Below are 18,124 nucleotides of genomic sequence, written 5' to 3' on the forward strand. Positions count from 1 at the left end.
GCACAGATTTTAAATTTGTGTTCATATTTGTTACTTTATTTTTTGCTGTTTATACTTGAGACCAACTTTTCAATGTGATTCTTCTAAAGCACTGGTTTCAAGAGTATGGAGACTGGAAATAAACATTACGGTACAGACATGGAGATAGGAAATCGGTTTGTATGATTACGTAAATATTGTCATCTTTTCCTAGAGTTATCTTGTTTGCTATTCCTGGTCTTGCCAGTCAACTTTTGTGGATGTAGTTATTAAATATATCTAGAAATATCATTTTTTACACTATTGTTGATACTTGGAATTGAACAGCTGTACATTGCTAAAGAGGGCCCAAAGAATTGGAATCCTCATTAACTTAATTTCTTTGAAGTGTAACTACAACTTTTTTATATTTTTTGGTTTGAAAGTTTAAGAATGACTATATTTAGGTATTTTGTTATGCTTTGGTCCCTAGTTTGCCTGCAGTTTCTTGTGTAGATTTGAAAATTTATTCCAGCGTGTTTTTTGTAGACTCTAAGATACTCTGCACTTTGTTTAGGAAAAACCTGAAGATGAAAATATATATTGTAAAGAAGGGATACCAAGAATTTTAGATAACTCCTTGAAAAAGACCTTTACGTTCTGAGGATATAATGTATGCTTTATTGAATTAGAAAGTTAGTGACCATTATTCACAGATGGACAAATGTCCTGTTTTGGGGGGATATGGAGGCGGATAGGTAGAAAAATTATTAGAACATTCACTTTTGTTAACAGTATTTCTGTTATATTTTGTTGTATAGTGGATGATATACACAGTGGTTAAAACAAAAGTAAATTGTTCAATATAATGTAGTGAAAAATGTCACTATATCTTCCCATTCAGAATTTCTCTGTATATTGGATATAGATTTCTGACATCAAAACCTGGATCCTTAGGAAACACATTTCTCTTAATTAAATCCTGTGACAATTTGCACAATCTTTTCTTTTCTTGTACTTTATATCTTGTTTACAATAAAGAATTTCTTTTCATATATATAATTGGTTCATTGCATTTGTTAAAAACCATTTTAATTCTCACTTTGACCTTAATCACTTATACTATTGAAGGACACAGTGTCTGCATTTTTTGAGGGTCTCATTCCAGTTTTGAACTGTAGGAGCATGTCTTTTATATCAATCAGCTTAGAAAGTATACAAAGTGAGACTGGATATCCATGTATTTGTGGATACTAGTTATGAGAAACCAACCCATTTATTTTTAAACATTCTTGCATCTCTTGATTATTTCACATTGGAATATAGCTCTGGCTCTCAGCAAAACCTTAGATGCTATTTAAGGTAAAAACACCACATAAATGATTGCAAGTAATAAAACTTATGGCAAATGAAAAGATTAAGGCTGGCGTGGTGGTGCATGCCTGTGATTACAGTATTTGGGAGGCTGAGACAAGAGGATCGCAGGTTCAAACCTCAGCAACTTAGAACACACACACACACACACACACACTTTTACCCAGAGTGAATTGGTCAGTCGAGATGTTAAAATAACAGACCAGTAAGTAATACCTTAAATAAAATAAACATTCTGGTACTTAACTGGCAGGGAAGCCAATTCCATCCCTGAAGAGAAACCCTTGTGAGTCACTCATCAGGATGGAGAACTAGGAGCTATAGATACTACTTGGTGTATGGAGTATAATTTTGTAGGTTACTACTTTAGTTTGCTCTGAAATTGCTTATGGTCATTAGAACATCTAATACAATGCCCAGCATAACCTGTGACCTAGAGTCTGGCTCTCAATTGAACACTGTTCAGGGGCAGTATACCCACTTGGCAGCAGCTGTAGGGCAAGTGTCTCCAGCCATGCCTGCACCTGTGGCTACTTTTCTTGGAAACTGAGTACCATCCACAGATGACACCGCTCCTGGAAAGCAGCCTTGATGTTGTGCAAGCTTGGTGTTTGGGAACCTGGATCATGCTAACTCCAGCAGTCCCTTGGGGCAGCAGGCATCCAGCGTGGGGATGGAGGATGTCTAAAACACGCTGGCCATCCCAGTGTCCATTCCTTGCGATGACGTGGCCAGTGTAATGTGCCACCCATTGCTGTTTTTCCCAGTCCTAGCTGAGAGTTTTTCTTAATGCTTTTGTAAGTAAATCAAATAAAGTACTTTCGTGTTGAGTATTGGTACAGGCTCTGATGTTGATAAACAAGTTGGCCCCAAACAAGCACATTTGTAGCACGTTATGATAGTAGAGCTTTAGCACTTCAATTTTGATCGTTCCTTGTCTGACATATTAAGGTGCAATTGCTGATGACTGTCTTAACAGTTCTTTTTAGATAATCTTAGACTTAAAGTTGCAAAAATAGAGTTCTTATATGTAGATCCCTATCCAGCTTATAATGATAACATCTTGTATAGATGTGGAACGCTTACCGAAATTTAAGACATTAGCCATGGTACAATACTGAAGCACAGGGCTTAATGGGCTTTCATTAGTTTCTCTGCTGTCTTTTTTCTATTATGAGACCTAATCCCTCATCTTAAGTTCCACATAATTATGTCTCTGTATCCTGTAGGCTATGGTAGTTCCTTAGTCTTGTCCTATAGACCGTACTTACAGACAGAACACTTACTGTGGAGAATGCACCCCAAGTTGAGACTGCCTGATATTGTCCATGATTAGGTTGAGGCTATGCATTAATTGGAAAGCTACTACACCGTGGGAATGCTTTCATGAAAGACAGGATGTTGATCTGCATTGCCACTGATGCCAACCTGACTCTTTTTGGCCAAGGTGGTGTTTGCTTGAATTTTCTACTGTAGACTTAACTTCTTTTTCATTTATAATTATTAAATACTGAAAGGGGGTACTTTAGGGCTATGCCAATAACTTGTTTCTGCTCAGACTTTCCCCCACTCATTTTAGTATCCCTCTGTGGATCTTGCATGAGGTGGTCATCATTCTGAAGTGCAAATTCCCTCTTATTTTTTTTTTTTTTGTAATGGGGGTGGAACCCAGAGGCTTTCTACCTCCGGGCTACACTCCCAGACCTATTTTTATATTTTATTTGGAAACAGGGTCTCACTAAGTTGCTGAGAGCCTCACTAAGTAGCTGAGGCTGGCCTCAAACCTGGATAATCCTCCTGTCTCAGCCTCCCAAGCGTGGGGATTACAAGCGTGCGCCCCCGTGCGCCCCCACGCCGGCTCAAATCCCTCTTTACTTTATTCATTGGAATTCTATAAGAAATTCTCCACTTACTATTCAGTTATTTATTTACATTGGGATGGACTTATGGATATATACATCATTCCTTGAGTTATAAGCTCATTTTTAGCCACTTATTTTGTGATTCAATTGTCCCAACTTTGGCCCTCATTAACTCTTTTGGGTTTTAGACATTTTGATTGACAACGATGGGAATTTCATATGGTTCAACCAATCTTCCCTTACTGGAATGAGAGCTGTTTGGTATTAGTGACTTCATTTTTTTTAAGTTTTTTTTTTCTTTTGTTGATACTGAGAATTGAATCCAGAGGCATTCTACCTCCAAACTATACCTCCAGCTCAGTTTTATTTGTATTTTGGAACAGGTCTTCCTAGGTTGATGAGTCTCACTATTTGCCGAGATTGTCCTTGAATCTGTGGTCCTCCTGTCTCAGCCTTCCAAGTACTGGGATTACAGGTGTGCGCCACCACAGCCGACTAAAAAAAGAAAAATGAGAACTGAGTTACATCACTCCTGTTTAAATCACTTTCAAAAGCTTTCCAGTCTTCTTGGGTTAGAGGCTAGCTTTCTTGCACAGCCTAGAACAGTGCTGTCTAAATATAATGTGAAAATATAATGCGAGCTACATATGTAATTTGAAATGTTCTAGTAGCCATACTTAAAAAGATAAAAATGAAAAATTAATTTTAACATTTTAATTTAACCCAATATATCCAAAATATTATAACTTCAACATCTAATCAATATAAAATTATTAATGATATATCTCTTTTGGTACTGATCTTAGAAATCCTGTCTGTATCATAGGCTTATACCACGCCTCAATTGCGACCAGCCAGCCATGTTTCAAGCACTCAGTAGCCACAGGCAGCTGAAGGCTGTTGCAGCACCCTGGGCAGGGACCAGAGACCCTGCACCATTGGGCTTCTACTAGCCCGACTCCACTTTCCTCCTGATTTTCTACCTCCACGTGAAGTTCCGAACCTTCGTATATGCTATTTCTCTTGCTGAGAATGTTTCCCCTGCCCTTTTACCTTGACATTTCCACTATCATAATAATCATTACTATTTAGTAAGATGGCTTCATGTCTGTTTCTTTTCCCCTGACCATAAAACTCCAAAAGGACAAGAGCACTGTGGGTCTTTCTCTCTATCATATCACCAGCATCTCCACAGACTGTGCCTAGTACATAGCAGGGCTCATTAAATATTTTGCCAAATTGGAAATTGAACCAAGAGAAGGCCTGTAGCCAGGCATGGTGGTACATGCTTGTAATCCCAGCATTTGGGAGACTGAGACAGGAGGATCATGGTCCGTGGACAGCATCAGCTACTTAATGAGGCCCTCTGTGACTTAGTGAGACCCTGTTTCAAAATAAAGAATAAAAAAATAGGGCTGGGGGTGGAGCTTGGAGGTCAAATGCTAGGTTCCATCTCCAGACCCGCAAGAAAAGAGAGACAGACAGACAGACAGACAGACAGACAGACAGACAGACAAAGAAGGCCTGTGACTATAGGGAGGGAGAACAATAAGAAGTTACAAGACCAGCAGGGTTCCAACAAAGGCAATGGCATCCTTAGTACTGCCTTGATCTTATTCCCATCATTCTTTGCTAGTGCTGGAAGGATCATTCCTCTTTCCAAACTCTTAAAGGTCAGAGGTGTAGCTCAGTGGTTGAACGCTTGTCTCCTATGCATGAGACCCTGGCCCCAATACGTGACAAAGAAAAACCAACAGTTGAAGAGTCTCACAGTATGTAGATGGTTTTGATTGCACTTTTTTTTTCTTTTGTGGTTCTGGGGATGAAACCCAGGGGCATTTGACCTCCAAGCTATACCCCCAGCCCTATTTTTTTTTATTCTGTATTTTGAAACAGGGTCTCACTAAGTTGCAGAGGGCCTCACTAAGTAGCTGAGGCTGTCCATGAACAGCGATCCTCCGGTCTCAGCCTCCCAAGCGCAGGGATTACAAGCGTGCGCCATCATGCCGGGCTATTTTTATTGCATTTTAACAGGCCAGGGAAGAAATGTGATCAAGATGTATGTACACAAGGCTCACATAGGCCCTTCGTGTAAGTCTAGTGCCTCGGCCTGGAATGGCTGAGAAATGTGGCCCTAGCATTCACCCACCCTGGCTCTTTGAAGGACATTCGGGATGGGATGGCGACAGCAGTAAGCTCTTGCAGTAAGGGCACTGGACAGTCACAGAGCCTTGGAGCAAGGTGAACTCTTTCAGGAGGGAAGTCTTTCTTCTAGAGCTGTCCCACTGATTGTATTCTGGTTTCTTAACCCTGTCCCAGCAGTTTTCCAACCAAGTTAAGACCAGCCTGAGAAATAACCTAGTGCTGGTTCTAAATAGCCCTCTTCTAACTCTACACAGGTAGCTACCTCAGAGGAGGGGTCAGAGAGAGACCTCTGACCAACCTAAAAGACCTGCTGTGTCATCCAGGGCTCTCCAGAGAAATGAACAATAAACACACAGGACATTTCATATGGCAAAAATGCACACACATGTGTAGCAATTTGTTATAAGGAATTGGCTCATGTGATTCTAGAGACTGACAAGTCCACAGTTAGCAAGCTGGAGACCCAGGAGAGCCCATGGTATAGTTCAAGTCCAATGGTAGCAGGCTCATGACCCAAAGAATCAAAGCTTCAATTTGACTCCAAAGGCAGAGAAAAAAATGATGTCACTGCAGCTGGGGTTTTCCTTTACTCAGCCTTTTATTTATTTATTTATTTATTTTTGGTGGTACTGTGGTTCCTGGAAGCCCTTCTTCCTCCGGGCTACACTCCCAGACCTATTTTATATTTTTGAAACAGGGTCTCTTACGCCAGCGCAGCTGGCTTCGAACCTGCGCGATCCTCCTGTCTCCGCCTCCCAAGCGCGGGGATTACAAGCATGCGCCGCCACCACTCCCGGCTTACTCAGCCTTTTATTCTATACCAACCTTGCGCTGATTGGATAAGACCCATCCACCCTAGAAGGGGTAATCTGTCTGACTCCAAGTACCCATTTAAGTGTTAATCTCATCTGGAAACACCCTCACAGACACACCCAGAATGTTTGACCAAATATATGGGCATCTGTGGCTCAATCAAGGAGATGCACAAACTTAACCATCATACCTGAGTTCTAGTGTTCTTTACACTGATAACCAGTTTATTGCTTGGTAAAATTACGTTATTATTCTGGGTTTCAGTGTCTACCTTTAAAAACGGGGCCAAACACCTCACATCTGCCCTATTCAGCTCATGAAGTCACTTGCAAACCCACAGAAGCCTTTGGGAAGTATAATGCGCTCTCTGCTCCTCCGTGCTCTGGCAAAAGCCTTAGAATGCCCACGGAGGGTGGCCACCTGTTCTGGAACAAGGAAGCCACCCAGAATTGAATAAATAGAGAATTCTGATACTCAGGGTTTCCACACTTCAACCTACACATCTAAATATCTGGGTGAGCCGTGACATTACAACAAGGCCAGTCTTGGGAGGGAAAAAAGTACAAAAGAGCACAAAAGTAATGGCCGAGCCAAGGCACCAGTACACACACACACACACACACACACACACACACACACACACACACACATGACAGAAGCAGTCAGTATATGAACCCAGCTCATTAGTTTACCCAGTTTCCTTTGCTCACCTTGTGAGGACTCTAGTTTAAATGGATTCTCTCTGCTAAATCATGATAAACTGCCCAGTCCCCGATGCTCCATCAACCACAGGCTAAAAATGGTAGAAAGTTATGCCCTAAGCTCCGAGTCAAACCCCCAGGGGAACAGAGGTCAGCATGAGTAACAAAAACATCCCCACCCACAGCAAATGATCAGGCCACATCTGCCCAGGGTCTGCCAAACCACATGGCTTCAGAATGACATACAGAGAATGCCAAAGAAGCACAACGCTCTCATCTTTGGCTTGTCCCAACAGGAAAAAATAAATAAATAAAAATAAATGAGGCTGTCTGGAGTTTTAAGCTTCCCCTGCCAGTTGGCCTCTTGCTCTTGACAAAGATGTAGAAATCCATGGCTCTCACCTCAAAGGATGCCAGCAATCCTGGCTTGACCTGAATTGACCAGTTTGGCAGTGGGATACAGAAGGGGGAAAACACTCCAAAATATAAAAAGGTGATACCTTATCTTTTAAAAAAATTTTTTGGAAGAATTTAATTTTTAATTTGAAGATCAGCCACTGCTCAGCCAAGTCAAAGCCTGGGTTAGAAAAAGTCAGTATAAAATTGTGAGAATCAAATAAAAAGTGAAGAAATAAGATAAAGAAGAGATGACCCAGACTTAGGTAGAAACAGGTTCCTGTTTCTCTGATTAGATTATCAGAGCCTGGAATATCAATTTCAAAAAGGCACCCTGTGAGTGTGCATGGTATCATTGAAAAGATAAATACAAGTGCAGAGTATTTATTACCAGTAGACAAAATAAAACAGGGTGGCCTAGGAAAAGAAAATTCCCCTGGGGTCATGGGGCTTGTGTGTTGATATCTCTGTGCTGACTGCAATCATGACCTAAGGAAGCAATTTAACTATTTCACTGCTTTCTTTCATTTTCTGTAAAATGGAGATTATAATGCCCATCTGACCTGCATTCCAGGATAGAATTAGAATTGAAAACTGTGGGGGAAAGATAATAAACTTGAAGAGGCTTCCCAAGGGCAGTGGTAGATATTGCATGGTCACAACTCAGATCAAATATCAAGACATAGAAGTCCCTCGCTGGACATGGTGGTGCACGCCTGTACTCTCAGTACTTGGGAGGCTGAGATAGGAAGATGGCAGGTTCGAGGCCAGCCTCTGCAACTTAGCAAGATTCTGTTTCTAAACAAAAACCAAAAAGGGCTGGGGGTGTAGCTTGGAGGTAGAATGTCGCTGAGTTCAGTCCCTAGTACCAAAAAATTAGAAATGAAAATGAAAACGAGCCAGGCATGGTGATTGTTTTTTTGTAATCCCAGGACTTGGGAAGCAGAAACAGGAGGATCACAGGTTCAAGAACAGCCTCAGCAAGTAGTGAGACTTATCAACTCAGTGTGACCCTGTTTCAAAATAAAAAAATAGGGTTGGGCATATAAATTGGAGGTAGAATGCCCCTTAGTTCAATCTCCAGTAACACACACACATATACACACACTGAATAAGAAAGAGAGAAGAAGAAGAGGAGGAGGAGGAAGAAAAATAGGAAGAAGAGGAAATAAGATTTAATAATAGATAATGTTACGGATTGGGAGAATATTGTTTGGGGAAACTGGTCCCAGAGACCCTTGTTCGGGTCCCAGACACACTTTCCAACCCATAACAAAATCCAACACGACCAAAACGAGAAAAAAAACGCGAGTTCTTGTCCTAAGCTAAGAATAAATATGCATAGCTTGGACAGTTGCTGAAGATCTAAAGAAGTTTATTAAAAGATAGAAATACAGAAAATAGAAATACAGCCCCATGCCAAAATGGCATGGGGGGTGTGACTCGAAATGAATACACCAAAGTGATCACACGTGGACCGGACTTTTATACCCATGACCTCCATCTTGTTTACATAATTCTAAGGTAGTGAACTAAGGTACCTCCCCTTACCCTGTAAGGTACCTCCCCCAACGAGGTGTGGCAAGGTGTCTCCTTTCATGAAGGGCAAGGTCAAATCCTGCTTCATCCTCCCTGGATCATCATGTAGATGTCTTTAGATAAAGGCCTAGTTCTCCTCTCTTAAGATCTGTCTTTAGATAGAGGAAGCCCTAGCTCTCCTCTATTGACTGGTTAATTACTTTGAGCTAGGTTAACTTACATTGGAATAGCTGCCTGTTTTAGGCAGAAATCAAGTCCTTTCTTTATCCATGTCTGCTGCCATTTCGACACAACCATTTTGAAATATATAAATTATTTTCTTTTGAAATATATTAATAATCAGAGCTTTCCCAAATCTTCCTAGGCCGTTCTCAATACTGGTACAGATAAGTCATGCAAGCAACCAGTGTCCCTCCAGAGCCAGCAGTCAGACCCCAAGCCCTGAAAGCCCATGTCCAATTTTGTCAGTTTCCAAGCCTACACTACAATCAAGGTAGCAGGCACCCTTTTATTAAAAAAAAAGTAATAAAATGTTAGAAGTGTCACCACTATTGATCCCTAAGACCTACATACCCATATTCCGTCTGCTTTGCTGTTGCTTAAAATAGACTGTCCAGTCAGAGAGCTAAGGCCAGCGTGGATGGAGCATGCGAATGAAATGAATGGCGCGTCTAAAGCACCGGGAAACCTGGCATGCGGTCAGCCCGCCTTGGAGTGTTGGTGAGAACGAAGGTGTGTGCATAGCAGTAGCCACAGGATCTGGTGTGGGTTTAAGACCGATCTGCAGCCGGGTGTGTGGTGCACACGTGTAATCCCTGTATTGGGAGGCTAAGACGGGAGCATTGCAGGTTCGAGGACAGCAAGAAGTGAGACTCTCATCAACCTAGTGAGACCCTGATTCCAAACACAAAGGAAAACAGGGCTGGCATGTAGCCTGGAGGTAGAATGCCTCTGGCTTCCATCCCCAGTAGCACACACACACACAAAAAGGCTGACCTGCCTATTTGGGATCTTTGCCTTTAGGGACCAAAAAGGGAGCTCTGGTGGAGGGTGTGTGTGTGTGTGTGTGTGTGTGTGTGTGTTGAGCACAGGGACATTCTACCTCTGAGCTACACTCCAGTCTTATTTTATTTTTATATTAATTTTATATTATTATTATTATTATTATTATTATTATTGTTACAGTACTTGGGGATAAAATTTAGGGGCATTCTACTTCCGAGCTATACCCCTAGACTTTTTATTTTGAAACAGCGTCTCACTGAGTTGCAAAGGACCTCACTAAATAGTAGCTGAGGCTGTCCACAAACCGCGATCCTCCTGTCTCAGCCTCCCAAATGCTGGTGAGGAGATAGAAAGGAAATAGGCAGATAGGTAAAAGGCCTTGGTAGAAAAAAGCTAATTTCCTGAGTTTCCTGAGGGGCTACAAATGCCTGATATTCCAAAGGCTCAGGAGATAAGAAGGCCAGAGCTTCACAAAGCCATCCTGAGTTTCCTAATCAACAAACCCACCCAGCAAGTCTGGCATTCCTGAAAGGAGACCCTTCAAAGAACTTGCAAATGTCCTATGCAAATTCTCCTTGGAGTCACCACAACCACAAACGGACTTGCAAGCGGTCAGGCATCAGCCAGTCAGATGGCAAAAGCGGGTCACTTTCCCACTCGGGACCCCCTCCCCTTCTGGGGAGCTGTTCTCTCTCTCTCTTGCAGGTCGTGTTGGCCCTGAGAGAAGGCAGAGTGCATCTGAGGGCACGTGGCTCGGGCGACTCTCGAGTAGTGACCTGAAGGCCTCTGCTGGACATCATGGCTGACCAGGCCCCTAGGGGTGGCCTGTACCTCTTTTCTGGCAGATCGAGTAGACCGTAGACAAGAACTCGCCGGGGTTTTCTCGCAAGAAACCCCCGTTTCACTGGGATTACAAGGAAGACAATATGATGGTAGTTGTTTTAACCTGAAGAAACCCAAAGCATGTTAACCTTTTAGTGACAATTTTGAAATTAACAAACTTAAACTGTTAGTAATTTAAGCCACATGAACTGAACTGTTTTACTCACTTAACAAACATTTAACAAAATTTTTCTTTAAGAACAAAAACTGCTGGAGACTGAGCCTCCAGGATTGAACCAGTATCAAGAATAAAACATTGACCTTGGTTAGACAAATCCAACCCTTAGTCTAGTTAACATCAAGTGTTAAAACACAAACCCCTGCACTTAGAAAATCTATCATATAAATTGTTATAACAGTTTAGGCTAAAGATAAAAACAAGCTGTATTAGTCCAATATTAACAATTACACAAAGGAATTTTTAAGTCTCTATATCTTGTAGGATCATATCTCTGTATTTGAAATTTCCATTTAAGTCAAACAAACAATTTTTAATAGATTTCAACCTTTAACAATTTTGAGCAGCATCTAAAATTGCCCTTCTCTCACTAGTTGTGAGAGTTTGATCCATTATTAATCTCACATCCCTCCAGGAAAGATCAAAGGTCTGATTAAGTTTCTGAAACTTCCCAATATATTTATCTGGACCACCTGAAAATTCTCCTAGATCTGCTTTAATCTGTCTCATATCTTGAAGGGAAAAAGGGGACCTGTACCCAAATAGTTCCTCCAAGTTTATCCCCAGCAGGTACAGCTTGGAGGGTGTAAAGGATGCCTGTGTGCACCCTGAGCATCCAATACGACGGGATATAGGCCTTTTCTGATCTAGAAACCCTGAGTAAGGTGCTGAAGGAACATTGGCAATATCTTTCTCTTTTTCTGGGGTGCTACTGGCGTTTGAATTATTCCAACCGGTGTATTTACATGCTGTTAATCTTTCCTTAAAGCCAGGAATAGTTGTACCTGAGGCAGTTCAGCCCATTTAGCCTTTCGCCTGCAAAAGGCATCTAAGATGGTATCACAATTTGCATTTTCCTCGAGGGGAGGGCAGCTTCTCCAATCTCCCACCTGATAGAGGCCAGGCATGACTGGAGAAGAAGGCCAAACGCTTCTTCCTCAATGTCTGGGAATAAGGATCCCCAGCTGTTCCGTACGCAATCTACTGGGGGTGCTGGTGAGCTTTGGAGATGGGCGATTTCCCATCGGAAAGACAGGGGAAAAAATAATGGCGTCCCATAGTTTCTCCCACCATCGCAACCTTCCCAGAGCGTCCTCTGGGCTCGCATATCGTTTCATGCATGGCCATAAACGAGTATGCCTGGGCCTACCGGACTCATCCATGCTATACCGGCGAGGCTGGAACTGGCATCCGTCGCCACCATTAGACGCCCGGGTCTAATGGCCGAATGTCAGCAAGCTATGCCCAGCACCCTGACAACTGTCAGCACATGCCGCTGTGCATGTACCCCTAGTGCCTGTCTGTGGGCCCTAAATTCCCAAGAGAAGTTTTAGCTGAATAAGCCTGGTTCCACCCTAGCTGAATAAACCCGGAACCTTTGTTAGATGAGGAGAGGGCTCTGGAGGGAATCCTGGCGAGAGTCTGCTACATTTTGCGTCCCCAGCTTCAAACTTTGTTCCTTCTAAAGTAAGCCTGATGTTAAAGCACATTTTAAGTTACCAATCTTTCCCTTTGTCTATTTCTTTGGAGAGGGATTTCTGATATCTGTGAGCTACATTTCCTTCCAAAAGTACAAGGCATCTTCACTAGGATCGAGTAAAGGCACAACTGGTTAATCTGCGCTCATATGGAGTATTACTGAAATTTTGAGCGGCTACAGAAAACATCCTACAGAAAAACACTAGGAAGCCGGGATTCACGCGATTACTCACCCTTCCGTAGATGATATCTCATAGATGATATCTCACTGGAAAATGATATCTCGGTGGAACCTCCAAAATGAAACGAGGGGTTTCTTGCGAGAAAACCCCGGCGAGTTCTTGTCTACGGAGAGCAAAGAATGACACCCGCAGACCTCAGGAAGGGGAGTAAAAGGTTTATTGGAAGCAGCAGGGAATGGGGCAAGGGTGGCTGAACACCCCCAAAGGGTCTGGAACTCTGGGTCCAGCAGCTGCCTTCAGGACAATACTTGAGAGTAGCCCAAGCCGAATTGCCTGCCGTCAATTACAAACTACTTTCTCCCAGAGTCCACGCGATCTGCCAGAAAAGAGGTACAGGTCACCCCTAAGGGCCTGGTCAGCCATGATGTCCAGCAGAGGCCTTCAGGTCACTACTCGAGAGTCGCCCGAGCCACGTGCCCTCAGATGCACTCTGCCTTCTCTCAGGGCCAACACGACCTGTGAGAGAGAGAACAGCTCCCCAAAAGGGGAGGGGGTCCCGAGTGGGAAAGTGACCCCCTTTTGCCATCTGACTGGCTGATGCCTGACCGCTAGCAAGTCCGTTTGTGGTTGTGGTGACTCCAAGGAGAATTTGCATAGGACATTTGCAAGTTCTTTGAAGGGTCTCCTTTCAGGAATGCCAGACTTGCTGGGTGGGTTTGTTGATTAGGAAACTCAGGATGACTTTGTGAAGCTTTGATCTTCTTATCTCTAAGCCTTTGGAGTTTCAGGCATTTGTCTCCCCTCAGGAAACTCAGGAAATTAACTTTTTTTCTACCAAGGCCTTTTCCCTATCTGCCTATTTCCCTTCTACCTCACCACTATGCTCGGTTTATTTTATTATTATTGTTGTTAAGGTTTGGGGAGAGTATGGTTTTGGGAAACTGATTCCGGGGACCCCTTTTCGGGTCCCGGACACACTTTTCCCCAACCCATAACAAAACCCAAAACAACCCAAAACAGAAAAAAAACCGCAGGTTCTTGTCCTAAGCTAAGAATAAATATGCATGGCTTGGACAGTTGCTGAAGATTTAAAGAAGTTTATTAGAAAGATAGAAATACAGAAGATAGGTACAGCTCCATACCAAACTGGCATGGAGGGGTGACTGGAAATGAATACACCAAAGGGATCGCATGTGGACCGGACTTCCATCTTGTTTATGTAATTCTGATGTAGTGAACGTCCCTGTAAGGTACCTCCCCCAATAAGGTGTGGCAAGGTGTCAACTTTCATGAAGGTCAACCCCTCCTACCATCTTAGCTGGCTTATCATGTAGATCTGTCTTTACTTATTTTTATTTTTATTTTTTTGGTGGTACTGGGGGTAGAACCCAGAGGCTTTCTACCTCCGGGCTATATTCCCAGACTCATTTTATATTTTATTTGGAAACAGGGTCTAACTAAGTATCTGAGAGCCTCACTAAGCTGAGGCTGGCTTCAAACCTGCGTGATCCTCCTGTCTCAGCCTCCCAAACCGGGGATTACAAGCATGCACCACCACGCTCAGCCTTAGATCTGTCTTTAGATAGAGAAAGGCCTAGTTCTCCTCTCCTATTGACTTGCTAATTACATTGTAACTAAGTCAGTCTAAGTTTCAATAGCTGTTTGCTTCCTGCCCAAAGGCCAAGCCTTTCTCTCTCCAGGTCTGCCACCATTTTGACACAATTATTTTTGAAATATATTAATAATCATAGCTTTCTCAAATCTTCCTAGGCCATTCCCAATACTGGCACAATTATTATTGTTATTATTATTATATTATTATTATTATTATTAATTTGCAGTACTAGGGATGTAACCCAGGAGCAATCTACCTCTGAACTACACCCTAGCCCTACTTTTTATTCGTTATTTTGAAACAAAGTCTCACTAAATTGCAAAGGGCCACACAAAAAAGCCTAGGCTTGAAATGAACCACAATCCTTCTGTCTCAGCCTCCCAACTGCTGGGATTGTAAGCTTGCGTGTGCCACCTTGCACATCTTATTTTTATTTTGAAACAGAGTTTTGCTAGGTTGATGAGAATCTCATTACTTGCTGAGGATGTCCTTGAACCCGTGATCCTCCTTGTTACGGTTTGGGAGAATATGGTTTGAGGAAACTGTTCCCCGGGAACCCCTGTGAGGGTCCTGGACACACTTTCCCCCAACCCATAACAAAAGCCAAAATGACCCCAAACAGAAATAAACTGCGGGTTCTTGTCCTAAGCTAAGAATAAATATGCATAGCTTGGACAGTTGCTGAAGATTTAAAGAAGTTTATTAGAAAGATAGAAATACAGAAAATAGAAATACAGCTCCATACCAGACTGGCATGGAGGAGTGACTCGAAATGAATACACCAAAGGGATTACATGTGGACTCGGCCTTTTATACCCGTGACCTCCATCTTGTTTGCGTGACTCTGACTAGTGAACTTCCCTGTAAGGTACCTCCCCTTAACGCTGGAAGGTACCTCCCCCAGCAGGGTGTGGCAAGGTGTCTTCTTTCATAAAGGACAAGGTCAAACCCTGCTCCATCCTCCCTGGATCATCATGTAGATCAGTCTTTAGATAAAAGCCTAGTTCTCCTCTCTTAAGATCTGTCTTTAGATAGAGAAAGGCCTAGTTCTCCTCTCCTATTGACTAGTTAATTACTCTGAGCTAGGTTAATTTACATTGGAATAGCTGCCTGTTTTAGGCAGAAATCAAGTCCTTTCTTTACCCATGTCTGCCACCATTTTGACACAACTATTTTGAAATATACCAATTATTTTCTTTTGAAATATATTAATAATCAGAGCTTTTCCAAATCTTCCTAGGCCATTCCAATACTGGTACACTCCTGTCTCAGCCTCCCAAATTTAGGATTATAGGTGTGCACCACCACACCTGGCTTGGTCGAGGACTTCACAGGAAATTATTGGCGTGGCATAAGTGCTGGGTGTTTTTTATGTTTTGTTTTGTTTTGTTTTTGGTATTGCAGATTGAACCCAGAGGCATTCTACCTCCGAGTTATATCCCCAGCCTGATTTTATTTATTTGGAAACAGGGTCTCACTAAATCGTGGAGGGGACGAGTGCTGTTTGATAATGGCTCCAGGTGAAGCATGACTTGATTCCCTGACCATCTGACCCTGGAGCTAAAGCTGGAGCTGCCAGCCAGCTTCTCCTCCCAGGTCGTTGCCTGGATGAAGAATTGTTTAACCTCTTATTCAAATCTGAATGTTTTAAAGGTTGTTTGGTTTTGGTTTCAGACCTTTTTCAGCAACTGTGCAGTAAATGCTTTTTAATGGGAGTACATGTGTCTGAGCCCAAACCACCCTGCATGTCTTGGACAGTGCGCAGGTGCCCTGGGTGGTCTCTGCAGTGGCCACCAGCCACCAGGAAGAGAAGCCACGGCAGAACTGGCCCCGCCCTGACTCCTCCGATCTGGTTTGGCTGGTTAACACTGGACCTGCCCAGTGGTCACATCTGGAGTGGGGATTAACAGGCATGAACTGCTTCAGGTCAAGGAGCCCCAGGCTAAACCTTCAGGGAAAGATCTGGGGTAGACTTGAATCCCCAGTTCCATTCTCTCTGTTTTCAAAGCTGAAGGAAAAAGACTGTGATACTGGATCCAAACCATGGCTTCCACTTTCCCTTGAGCCACATGTCTCTCGTGTATAAAATGGACAGGATAATAATATTTAGCTCAAACAAATTTGCTTAAAGTATGGGTAGATGTACTGTATTCGAATTAGCTCACATATATAGATGTTCAGTAAATGTTAGCAATGTAACACTCCCCAGCCCGCTGCAAAAGCGTCCTGTCAATGCCGGCTTCTGCTCACATCACATCTCTTGTCTAGAAATGTCTCTTTCCTCTCCCCTGCCTATTACTAATCTTGTTCATTATTAATGTCCCTTTCAGCGCATGAAGGTGTCCTTCCTGGAATTATCCAGAAAGCGTCAGTATTAGTTTGCGTGGGCTGACATAACAAAGAACCCCAGACTTGTTCCTGAGGCCACATTAAAGAAGGGAGTAAGAGCTGAAATTTTTTAAAAAGCTGGATTCTGGCGGGACCTGCTGGTTTGAAATCTCCTCCACATTAGCTGCTAGGCAGAGCTGGCTGCCGACAGAGCCACCAGCTGGTGCTTTGCCCAGAGGCCTGAGCCTGTACTCCTGGAGTGCACATTGAGTACGCTGTGACATATTGCTGTGGCCGAAATAGCCTTTTTTCAGACATCAGATAGGGCAGTCCTCACCCTCAGTGACCTTTCTCTTCATTGGCCAATTCTCAGGCAGTGGCACACTACCTCCAGGCTGCTGTCAGAGGGACCACTGGAAACCAGCCACATCCACATGAGCTCCCGGCTTTGGGGACCTAGAGGTTGGGGTGGGGTATAAGAGAGGGAGACTGAAATATTTTGTCTGTCAAGCATTAATACTGAATCTTACCTTCACTCAGCCACACAAATGTTTATTGTCTCTTACTCCATGCAGGCGTTGTTCCCAGACCTTCCTATTGCAGAACCATCCACCATCATTGCCTCCCCAGAGCTACAGACACCAGGGAAGGATGTCTAGCGGCACATCCCTGCCTAAAAGGAGGTCAGCCCAGCATGGGTCGCAGCCCATGATGCCTTCACAGATGGGACTTATCATGGCCAAGCCCCCCCTAAAAGAGCCACGTGGGCTGTAGGAGGTAGAAGGAACACCAGGCAGTGCAGCCTGGCTGGCAGGGTGGATTTTAGCTCCAGCTTCTTCTCTTCTTGGCCTTTGTTAAAAAAGTGGGCCCCTCCCCACTTCCTGACCTCACCACAGCGCACCCCAGGTCTCCTCTCGGAGGCAAGGACACATCTTGGTGACACACTTTGTCTCCACGCAGGAGGGAGTTGCTAGGGGAATTTCCCCTGGGTTCTCAGAGCCTCTTGCCCAGCTGCCGATCCTTTCTTCCCTCCACAGGCCTGGGCTGGGTGGGCAGGGCGCACCGTGCACTGAGGGCAGAGGCCTCAGGACACTGGCAAGAGCGGGCAGAGGTCCGGCCTTCAGTTTTGCTTTGTATTTTTTTATACTTTTCCCATTGTTTATTTACAGGGCCGAAGATCTAACCCAGGGCTTTGCACATGCTAGGCGAGTGCTCTGCCACTAAGCTAAATCCCCATCCCCTCCAGTGTTGTTTTGTGACATTCTTGGGCAGCAGAGAGTCTGAGTCTCGGTTTCCTGGTTCTGAAAACAGCACTTTTTTGTGTATTCCTGAAGAGTCCATCAGTTGGTGACAGCCTAGAATGACAAATCCTGCAAGATGGTATGCATGCCAGAATGACAACTTATGACTTCATGGTGTGTGGCAGGTATGCATTAAAATAACTTTGACGCGCCGGGCGTGGTGGCTCACGCTTGTAATCCCAGCATTCGGGAGGTTGAGACCTGAGGATCACGGTATGCGGATAGCCTCAGCTACTTAGCGATGGCCTCTGCAACTTAGTGAGACCCTGTTTCAAAATAAAGAATAAAAACTAGGGCAGGGGGTGTAGCTCGGAGGTCAAATGCTTCTCGGTTCCATCCCCAAACCCGCAAAATAAATAAATAAAT

Source organism: Muscardinus avellanarius (assembly GCF_963383645.1).
Source record: "Muscardinus avellanarius genome assembly, chromosome: 4".
NCBI classification, from domain to species: Eukaryota; Metazoa; Chordata; class Mammalia; order Rodentia; family Gliridae; genus Muscardinus; species Muscardinus avellanarius.